The sequence below is a fragment of the Diabrotica virgifera genome, chromosome 7, assembly GCF_917563875.1.
Source record: "Diabrotica virgifera virgifera chromosome 7, PGI_DIABVI_V3a".
NCBI lineage: Eukaryota > Metazoa > Arthropoda > Insecta > Coleoptera > Chrysomelidae > Diabrotica > Diabrotica virgifera.
Window position 1 is genome coordinate 88820982 of NC_065449.1, and position 9459 is coordinate 88830440.

The window sequence follows — 9459 nt, forward strand, 5'->3', positions numbered from 1 at the left end:
GACCTCGCTTTCCAAATATTTTTCCTTACAGGATGACTTATAGGAGGGTATATCTGGATTCATTTCGCATAATGTGTCCAAAGTATTCCAACTTTCGAGATTTGATGGTGGTTAGTACTTCTCGGTTCTTCCCCATTCTTCTAAGAACCTGCTCATTTGTGACCCGATCAGTCCATGGGATTTTAAGAATACTCTGATATAGCCACATCTCAAATGCTTCCAATTTTCGGCACATATCCTCGTTCAAGGTCCATGATTCAACACCATAAAAAAGGACAGAGAAGACGTAACATCTCAGCATTCTTACTTTTATACCAAGAGAAAGGTTGTGGCTCTTGAAAAACGCCCCCATACGGTTGAAGATTGATCTAGCTTTTCCGATACGCGCTCTTATTTCTTGGTTATTGGTCCATTCTTCATTTATTATGGTGCCGAGGTAGTTGTAGTGCCTCAATCTTTCTACAGGGGTTTGGTTGATATAGAGTTGACCTTCTGTTATCTTTTTCTTGCTAACGATCATAAGCTTTGTTTTCTTTACGTTAATATTGAGTCCATATTGTTGACTGTAATAGGTGATTTTGTCCATGAGGACTTATAGGTCTTCTAGGTTGTCCGCAAATACTATGGTGTCATCTGCATACCTGATATTATTTAGCCGGTACCCGTTTAGTAGAATACCTTTTTCAGTTTCGTGCAAAGCTTCGATAAATACTTTTTCACAGTAAAGATTGAAAATTAGGGGGGACAAAATGCAGCCTTGCCTCACTCCACGCATGATTTTGACACATTCGGTGAGTTCACCGTCAACTCTGAGGTTTGCAGTCTGATTCCAGTAAAGGTTTATAATTATTTTCAGATCTTGGTTGTTAATTCCTGCTTCTTTTAGTATTTGCATCATCTTGGCGTGTTGTACTCGATCAAACGCCTTCTCGTAATCAACCAGACATGCGTATACGTCGCAATTTACGTCTCTGCATTTCTGGAATAAGACTTGTATTGAAAACAAAGCCTCTTTCGTGCCAACAGCATTTATGAACCCGAACTGGTTGGGCGAAATTTGACTTTCACATAGCTTGTAAATTCTCGTATGGATTACCTTTAGGAACAATTTTAGGAGATGACTCATCAGGCTTACCGTACGGTATTCTTCGCACTTTTTGGCTCCTGGTTTTTTTGGAAGTGCAATTAACTCAGACTTCAGCCATTCTGTTGGTATTTCTCCAGAGTTGTATATGTTGTTGAATATCTTTGTGATTATTGCTATTGATTCGTTGTCCATTAGTTTGAGTAGTTCTGCTTGTATATTATTGGGACCTGCTGCTTTGCCATCCTTTAGCTGTGTTATGGCAGAATAAACTTCCTGCTGTAATATTCTTGGTCCATCATTTACCTCTTCTTCTAGCTCAAAGGTGTTATCTCTTTGGTCTTCAAATAATTTTTCTAGATATTCTTTCCACATTTTAATTTTACTCTGTTTATCTAAGATGATGTTTCCGTCAGAATCAGTTAGATTTCCTCTCTGTCTCCGTCTTAGTACACCTGTGAGTTCTTTAACTTTCCTATGTACATTGTGACTATCGTACTTTGATTGTAGAATCTCAATTTCTTGGCATCTCTCCATTGCTTCTTTTTCTTTCGCTTCTCTAATTTTCCTTCTTATTGATATATTGATTGTTTTGTATGTGTCGGGATCATATTTTGCATTTATTCTTTCGTCCATTAGTTTCAGGATCTCATCTGTCATCCATGATTTCTTCTTGGTTAATTTATCTGCCTTTAAATGTCTATCCTTTACATTTTGAACTATTTCGGTCATCTGTTTGATCATTTGTTCTTCGTTCGATGCGTCTCTAATTGCAGTAGTCACTTGCTCGTTTAACGTGGCTTGGGCCCTCATTTTCGTGTCAGGGTCTTTTAGCATACGCAGGTCGTATAACTGTGATTTCTTTTTCTGCACTATTTTGAGTTTGACGCGAAATACTCCCACCAGTGGAACGTGGTCGGTCTCTAAGTCTGCTCCAGGATAAGTCTTGACAGATGTAAAGTAAAGTAAATAAACAATATTAAACCTAATTTCAGCTTTAAATGTTTAAATAAAATTCTACAAAACGTAATCTACTTTCTACAAAAACTATATTAAATATAAAGGATACAAGATATTATATCCCACAATACATCCTGACAATGTGACCAGAAGAGGCCGTCCAATCGTCATCAAAAATTGAGGGCCGAGAACAATAAGGTTTCAAGCGCCATTTCACAAAAGGAAACACATTTACATACACGTTAAAACATAACTTTGTTATTTGAAGGGCTATAAATGTTAAAATGATTTTACACTACTATCATCATCATCAACCCGACTCGTCCACTGCTGGACATAGGTCTCCCTCCGCTCTTTCCATCTTTCTTTGTTTTGTGCGGCTTGCATCTAGTTGCCGACAATACGCTTCAGATCGTCAGCCCATATGGTTTATGGTCGTCCTCTGCTCTGTAGTGCTTCTTCTCGTGGCCTCCACTCGACAATACGTTTTGTCCATCGGTTGTCTGACAATCTGGCGACGTGTCCTGCCGAATTCCACTTGAGCGACACGATTATTTCGACGGCGTCCGTTGTTCTACGACGTATTTCTTCGTTTGGGATTCGGTCCCTCAGGGAGACCCCAACATCTGGCGTTCCATAGCCCTCTGAGTTATGCGAATCTTGTTCACTACCTCTTTTGTGAGTGTTAATGTTTCCGCTCCATAAGTGAGTACAGGCAATACACACTGGTTAAAGATTTTCCTTTTTAGGCATATGGGTAAGTCCGATTTAAATACATAGCTCAGTTTACCAAACGCTGCCCAGGCTAATCCTATGCGACGTGGGAGCTCGCACGTCTGATTATCTCTTCCCAACCGAATTTCATGCCCCCAGTACTTATAAGATGCAGTCTGCTCAATATCCATTCCATCAACAACAATATTACCATTTAGCACTAGATTAGTCATTATTTGCGTCTTGTTGATATTAATCTTTACTCCGATCTCTAAGGAAGCGTGACATAACTTGTTCAACATTATTATTGCATCATCCATACGATCGGCTATAAGGACGATGTCATCTGCGAATCTCAAATGACTGAGCTTCTCTCCATTTATGTTGATACCATACTCGTTCAGATCTGCCTTCTTAAAAGTCTGCTCTGAAAGGGTTGTGACCAGCTTTGGTGAGATGGTGTCTCCTTGCCGTACTCCTCGCTGCATACAGAATTTATTAGTTTGTTGATCAGAGAGTCTTACGCTAGCCGTTGCATTGTGGTAGATATATTTTATCATGTTAGTGTAGCGATGGTCTATTCGGCATTCTGTCAATGCTTTTAACATTTTCTGCTGGTATATGGTATCGAACGCTTTCTCGTAGTCCACGAATATCAGTGCCAATGGTATGTTGTATTTTTTATGCTGCCAATGGTTTGTTGATTTATTATTTTTCATTTCTGAAAGTGTCTTTTTAATTTCGTATGGTGTTACTTCTGGCATTAATTCTGATCCCTGGTTTGTGATTTTGGGCAGGTGCTGATCTTGCCTTGCGTTGGTGCTCTCATACATTTCGCGATAAAACGATTCGACAACTTTAAGGATTTCAGCTCTATCCGTAGCAGTGTTGTTGTCTTTGTCTCTTATTCTGTATAGTATCTTTGTTTCTGTTTCTTATTCTATGCTAGTACAGTATCTTTGTTTCTTATTCTATACTACTATAGAGTAAGGTAAATTGTTACTTTGTTACATTTTTACGACGTCTTCAGTGTGCTTGAAACCTTAATATACTATAAGCTTTGTACTTGGAACCTTATTGAATCATAAGATCAACAGTTCACAGATAATTTCAAGTTGAAAAATATATTGCAATATATAGATTGCATGATTGTAAGACGCATACTCATTTTTTATACTTTTATACTTATTTCCTCTTCCAAATTTTGTGGGTAGTTGAAAACACCCGTTGATCTTTTCCACAGAGAAAATATGTTCGAAATTTTTTATTGGGGCATTCAACGCTAAAAAGAAGGCCATTTAACACTTAAGCTCCTAGCGTTACATATATGTAACGCAGAAACTGCTAAAGTCTTAAGCCTTAAATTCTGGAAGTGATTCTAATTTTAACTATATGGTGATGCAAGACTTTCAAGGGACACTTGTTTACTAGTTTTCAGCAGTTGGTTCGAGGATTTGATATAACCTGTTTATTTAGTTGAGTGTTTTATGTGACGGTGTTTATTATTTATGGTAAAAATGGATCTCAAGTTTGAGTAAGTATATTTTTACTATTCTTTTGTTATTATATTTTGTTTAAAGTGTTTTCAATTGAGAATCAATTAATGTATTTTCTTATTGATAATATAAATTTTTAGAAATTTTATCCTGGTTTTTTAAAAAATGGCTTTAATTTTTGGTCTTACATATATGTAACGCTAGGAACATATGGGAGCAAAAATCGAAACTTTTAGAATTGTAACGTATTTTTTGTTTCAGAAAAGGGGTTTCTCTTCAAAAAGCGCTGGAGATGCTTGATGCCGTTGATTAGACGTTGATGCTATATACATACATATAGGTACTGAACCCCCAGAATTGAATGTGCTTACAGACGAGGAGTCTGGTGATGAGGAATATAATGATTTTAACAGGCTGTCCGAGAAAATTCTTAGAGCACCTGTTGAACTTGTTTTACGAAATAGTGAAAGAGATTCCGAAATATATGATGATATTACCGAGGCTCAGCTTTCCAAATCATCAACAAAAGCTAAAAAATTAGTGAAAGAAAAGTTGAAGTTGATCTTATGAACCAGAATGTAGCTACATACCAAGTAGGAATTTGCTCTAAAAAATGGTAGTGATGTCTATTTACATTGATGCTGGACATAACTATGGACATAATGGTCTATTTATATTCATGCTGGACATAACTGGACATAATATATGCTATGATCCTCTGCCACAACTGGAATTTCGAAGGTATCTAATAACATCGTATCTTACGAAGTATGGTACCAAACCAAAAGATGCAGGCAGGCCATATTCGTTCAAAGTAGTCGTAGATATAAGATATGATAAGATTTATCATCTCCTGACCTATATAAAGGAGATGTTTTACAGATGAATGCTCTAGTTCAAATGTGCATACCATGGGTTGCAAGTGCAATGTGGGAGTGTGCATCAAGTGCAACATAGATTTTCATCTACAATAACTTGATTATGATTTTTCATTTATCTAGTTTTGAATTTGTTTGTTATTTTGAAATTTATAATCGGAAATATTTTAAATATTTTTGCTCCTATATTTTCCTAGCGTTACATATATGTAACGGCAATTTTCTAAAAAATCAAAAATAATTAAGAGAAAAATGTATGTATTTTGTGTTAAGACGTTCTCCTGAATACATCAAAATAGACAAAAACTAAAATTTGCTAAATAAATTAATTCAGGATCTTAAGGGTCAATAAGTCCGGACCAAAAGCGCGAGTCAAAACTAGAATGGGTGAAAGGTAGGTCGGGTTATATTGAATAATACCGTAGATGCCATCCCAGTCTTCGGAGAGAGATCACATGTTGTTAGCTTTTGTTATCAATGTATCATCATCATTGGCTCTACATCCCATGGTGGGTCTTGGCCTGTTCCAGAATCAGCTTCCATTCCTTCCTATCCTTCTCCTTTGTTATCAATATAAGAGAACTTACATCAAGTAAAAAGAAGATTGCATAATACTAAGTGCAGTCACGATTTTATTTGTTATGCCTTGGAGTGTACTGAGAATAAAAGGGTTATAGACAGTGGCGACGCATGACTTTTTCTAAAGTGTTACCAAACCAGATGTAAAAAAATCTTATTTAAAAAAAATTATTTTGAACCTCCCAAATATAGGTTTTTGTTTTCAATCCTGTGGGATAAAATTAAATAAATCACTATTCCCAAATTATATGTATGTAATTATGTATATGTAACAGGTATAACAATAAATAATAAACAAACTAAACATACACTGTGTGTCAGCCAAATTGAATAAATTCAATAGTTCAAATACTAATTGTTTTTTTGAAAAATGACTAAATCTGTCGATTAGTATTTCAAATGGAAATTTTTTTCATACAATAATAATGTATACAGGGTGTCCCAATTTAGATATATGGCGTCATCATTGATTTTCTTAAATGGCAATACTGTCATTTTGATAGCTATTTGGATAGGGTGTGTAAAGTTATCCATAACTGCAAAATATCAAATTTTTATTCCTTACCATTTACAAGATAATAGAAAATAACAAAGTCGTGACTGTAATTTGGAATAAATTCAATAGTTTAAATACTAATTGTTTTTTTTTGAAAAATGACTATATATGTCGATTAGTATTTCAAATGGAAATTTTTTTCATACAATAATAATGTATACAGGGTGTCCCAATTTAGAGATATGGCGTCACCATTGATTTTCTTAAATGACAATACTGTCATTTTGATAGCTATTTTGATAGGCTGTGTAAAGTTATATATAACTATAAAATATGAAATTTTTATTCCTTACCATTTACTACCTACATAATAAAAAATAACATTAAATCTCTAAATTGGGACACCCTATATACATTATTATTGTATGTAAAAAATTTCGATTTCAAATACTAATCGACAGGTCTAAGCATTTTTCAAAAAAAAAAAACAATTATTATTTGAACTATTAAGTTTATTCCACATTACAGACATAACTTTATTTTTTATTATCTTGGAAATGTTAAAAAATAAAAATTTGATATTTTGCAGTTATGTATAGCTTTACACGCTCTATCTAAATATCCATTAAAATAACAGTATTGCCATTTAAGAAAATTAACGATGACGTCATATTTCTAAATTGGGACACCCTGTATACATTATTATTGTATGTAAAAAATTAAGATTTAAAATACTAATGGACAGATCTGAGCATTTTTCAAAAAAACAATTAGTATTTGAACTATTGAATTTATTCCATTTGGCTGACACACGCTGTATTATTCTACCATAAAATTAACATAAAAAAATGAACAAGTAGGAAAAGAATAGATTTTGAAAACTATTGTTCATATTTTAATTCTTCCATTTTCAATAATATCATTTTTTTTTCTTCAAAATTACATATAAAAAAAATATACAAGGAGAATAACTTTTCAAGTAGTTGATCAATTACGAAATACGTAGCATCCTTGTAGCAACACTCTTCCATGTTTAAATGCTCGCACACTGTAATCTGTAATAGGTACTAAACTAATGTTACCAATCCTCAAAATGGTGACAATACTGATATACACAGCGTGCCCGCGCGCCGTCTCTCGTCGCTCGAACAGAGCCGTCGCTCCTTCAAAATTTTCAGAAACGAGCTAGTCCCGAGCGATAGCGAGGTTTCTCCTGCGTTACCACTGCCAGTATTGGTAACAGCATATATAGTCGAGGAAATGAAGCATTTTGGCTCGCAATTTTTTCGTCCAGCATGGTAGTCCTGTCGCCAGGGGGGGTACAACGGCCTCCTTAATTCAGATGGACTTACCCAAGTTTTTTTTATATATTTTGACCCGTAGAATACGAATTTTTTGGGTAACAGTTGATCCGGATGTCGATAAGATTGTTATAGACAAAGAACTTGAGGAATTACATAACAGCGATTTCTCGCAAAACAAAACATCTTTTTGTATTTTTTGGGTCATTTTAAGCAAAAAATATTTCTACAAGTTTTTTCGTAGAATGCATAGTTTTCGAGATAACCGCGGTTGAACTTTCAAAAAATCGAAAAATTGCAATTTTTGAACCCAAATAACTTTTGATTAAAAAATAAAGTAGCAATTCTGCTTACCGCATTTGAAAGTTTAAGTCAAATTATATCGGTTTTGATTATTTTCATTGCTAAAAATTAATTTTTTTATTGTTAAAATAATCTATAAACACCTAGTGTTTCCCGTGCCTAATACATGCGTTTTAACGTATGCTACGTAGAAATTGCCTCGCTTGCACTCGTAGCTACTCTACCTACTCGTTCGATTTTAAATGAGAAATCATTGAAAACATCACTCACATACTAGGTGTTTGTAGCTTTGTTTAACAATAAAATAATAAATTTCTAGCAATGAAAATAATCAAAACCGATATAATTTGACTTAAACTTTCAAATGCGGTAAGCAGAATTGCTACTTTATTTTTTAATCAAAAGTTATTCGGGTTCAAAAATTACAATTTTTCGATTTTTTGAAAGTTCAACCGCGGTTATCTCGTAAACTATGCATTCTACGAAAAAACTTGTAGGAATATTTTTTGCTTAAAATGACCCAAAAAATACAAAAAGATGTTTTGTTTTGCGAGAAATCGCTGTTATGTAATTCCTCAAGTTCTTTGTCTATAACAATCTTATCGACATCCGGATCAACTGTTACCCAAAAAATTCGTATTCTGCGGGTCAAAATATATAAAAAAAACTTGGGTAAGTCCATCTGAATTAAGGAGGCCGTTGTACCCCCCCTGGCGACAGGACTATGGATTTACTTGAAATTTTCACAGAAGGTAGGGAATAGTCCAAGGATCATTTTCTATATCATGCAGCTGTACGCTAAAACCTTGGAGGTGGTTGCCACCCCATCTCGGGGCGGGAATTTTTTATTACATTTTAACCATGTAAATCAATGTAAAAACTAATTCTAAGAAAAAAATGTATTTTACATTTTCTTTGTAAAACTAATATTTTTCGAGTTATTCGCGCTTGAAAGTAACAGTTTTTCGACGAAAAAATCGACTTTTTTAGAGGGTTTTTTGAGAATACCTCGAAAAATATGCATTTAATCAAAAAAACTATACATATCAAAATTGTATCTTTTAGTAAGACAAACCAATTTTTTTTCCTGTAATATCTTTAAGACCAATACAAACAGAGATGCGGCATGTTAAAAGTTAGCTTTTTTCGTCAAATGCATAATTTGAAATATTCAGAGCTAAATAACGGAAAAACTTTGCAATTTTCGAGGAAAACTTTAATTTTTTTTTCAAGTATACAGCTAGACCTTTCAAAAAATAATAATGAAAAGTTTCTAGCCTGAAAATTAAGTGACTTATGATCAAAAAAGGATCGGCACCTGCTTTTCTCTATGAAAAAATCAGTGAAAACAACTCCCTAACTACCCTCCTAATTAAAAATTGGTCTTTACTTTTCTACAATTCCTTTTATATTTGTATTATAAATACACCCAAGAAGTTTGACCTATTTAAAAGGTCTAATTTTAGAAACATTGGAGTTTAAAAACAAATTAATTTTTTGCAATTTCCCATTTTTCAGCATTTACTTCAAAATATCTCCGAAAATACTGGAGATAAGAGAAAAATGAAAGATTACTAAATTGTAGCATTTTTAATAGCTAAAATTCTTTTGTGCATAGATTTTCATTACAGTGAACAGTTAGCGAGAT